The 2230-nt window shown below is 47.9% G+C and overlaps 1 long non-coding RNA gene across 1 annotated transcript; it reads left to right on the forward strand.

Moving 5' to 3' along the window:
• The first annotated feature begins 607 nt into the window (after positions 1 to 607).
• Positions 608 to 1930, forward strand: LOC109765993 (uncharacterized). The gene is made up of 2 exons (XR_012181899.1): positions 608 to 1196; positions 1417 to 1930. It is a non-coding gene; the product is annotated as an uncharacterized lncRNA (long non-coding RNA).
• Positions 1931 to 2230: the final 300 nt, after the last annotated feature.

Raw genomic sequence — 2230 nt, forward strand, 5'->3', positions numbered from 1 at the left:
TATCATAAAGTGAAATAACAATCCAAATTGCAATAAATATCAATAGGAAAACATGATGCAAAATGGACGTATCAACTCCCCCAAGCTTAGACCTCTCCTGTACTCAAGCGAAAGCCGACATCGATAATCATGGCCACATGTTTAGAGAGAAAGGTGTCGATAAAAACAAAATACGGACATGAAAGCAACATAGTCATTATCATAACAACAATATATCATCATAAAACTTCTCGTGCTAAAGTAACAATTCATTCACAAGCTAAAGTATGAAACATAAACTTTATTAAAAACTAATAAACTATGGTTTCAGTCATTGAAACAATCACAATCATCATATTTTCAGAAAGAGTCGGTGTAAGAGCTTTGCTTAGCAAGTTCACATACTCAACTATCATTTAGTCTTCTATGTCTGCTCACACTCAAAGCATATTCATAGAGCAAAAGTTTCAGTAAGATAGGGGCTTATGGTTTTCAACTTATTTACCTCAAAGTTAATGACAACAATAATAACTCATGATCACCTATATTATATATATATATAGGAATATTGGACTCGCTATTCTGTTACTATCCACTCTATAAGGGCGCGATGGTGATTTTTTGAACTGAGAAAAAGAGAAAAACAAGCCGGCCACGCACCCACGACCCCCACCTCTCTTCCTCGATACGCACCACACGCCGCCGGCCCCGACTCGCCTTCCACCTCCAGCGACCCGCCGCCCCCCCCCCCCCCCCCCCCCCCCCCCCCCTCTCGCGACCCGCCGCGCCCCCTGGCCTCCCATCTCCGGCGACCCACCACGCCCCCTGGCCTCCCATTTCCGGCGACCCACCATGCCCCCGCCTCCCACCTCCGGCGCCGGGCCAAGCCCCCCGGCGACGCGCCATGGCCCCGCCTCCCACCTTCGGCGAGGCCCCACGGCCCTGCCTCCCATCTCCGGCGACGCGTCGCCCCTGAACCCCTCCTGCTCTCTCGTGTCGCCCCCATTGGCCCCCGAGCGCAGCCGTCCCTCCCACGGAGCCAAGCTCGCGCACCACCGCCCCTTCCACCGCGCCGAGCTCGCACTCCATCGTAGCTGGCGGCCCAACCCCGCGTCGTCCGTGACCCCTCCACTACACTCCTCTGCTCCAGGAACATGCCAGTTCGTGTGGAGCATAACAGTCCGTCAGTTCGTCGGTGGGATTTGCAGGATCCGCAGGTCAGTCCCACAAATTACTCTTAAATCGTGTGTAATTTTGTAATTAGTTCATGTGTATGTGTCAGTTCATGTCTGTTCTTGTCAGGTCGTGTTCATAAATTGTTTTTTTGGTTAATTTGTTGTTATGTACAGTACGGATGCATATTGTTGTGTAGTACTACATGTGTGCATTGATTCGTTCGAATCTCACTTTGATTCCTCCTGGTGGTTCAACATGTAGAGCGTCAGCAGCGCTCGCTCCCCAATGGTTGCCCGCGCAAGGAGGATACAGGCATGCGACAGTGGTGGAGGACTCAGCAGCGTTCCATGGCCTTCGTCCTCCTCGTCGCATCTTTTCTTATAAACAGCTAGAAGAAAACGAGGCACAAGCTTCATGCTCTCCATCTCCTGGTGAAGGGGAGTTAAGCTCTACGGCCACTTGGATGTGGATGCTCACGCTCCTCCACTGGGCGAGCTCCCAGGGCACCACGGAGCTTGAGATTGTCATCTCTACCCTCGGCCGTGAGGGCCAAGAGGTTGCCTGCACCCTGCTAAAATGAAATTCCACTTCCGACCAGCAGCTCGCCTGATGCCCATATGTAGACCGTCATGCTTTTTATGATTTCCTGTATGCCTGTACATCAAAAAGTCTCAACAATTCTGTTTCTTGTCTACATGATTTTGTGCTTGCTTATCACAAGTTCACGTTACGTGCTCAATGTAGTAGCTAGCTGAAGAAAAGGTATTGTTCTGTAGCTTTGGTCTTACCATTGTGGTGCTTGTGTTATTGCGTGGGAAAATGAAAGAAAGGATTATTTTAGCAAATCAATGAATGATAAAAGAGTTTGCCGTTTTCCCGCCCAATTTAGAGCTCCAGAAAAGTTCAGAGTTCAGAGTAGTTGTTTGGAGATGAACAATGAATAAGTATAATAAAACAAAAGAAGAATTTGTAAAATAGTACGACAAAGTTCACTATGTATTCCACCATCAGTACATAAAGAAATATCATACAAATTCCCTGCTCACAAGACTATATTTATAGCCTAATGGTTAGT

This window comes from Aegilops tauschii, chromosome 4 (genome assembly GCF_002575655.3).
Source record: "Aegilops tauschii subsp. strangulata cultivar AL8/78 chromosome 4, Aet v6.0, whole genome shotgun sequence".
Classification (NCBI taxonomy): domain Eukaryota; kingdom Viridiplantae; phylum Streptophyta; class Magnoliopsida; order Poales; family Poaceae; genus Aegilops; species Aegilops tauschii.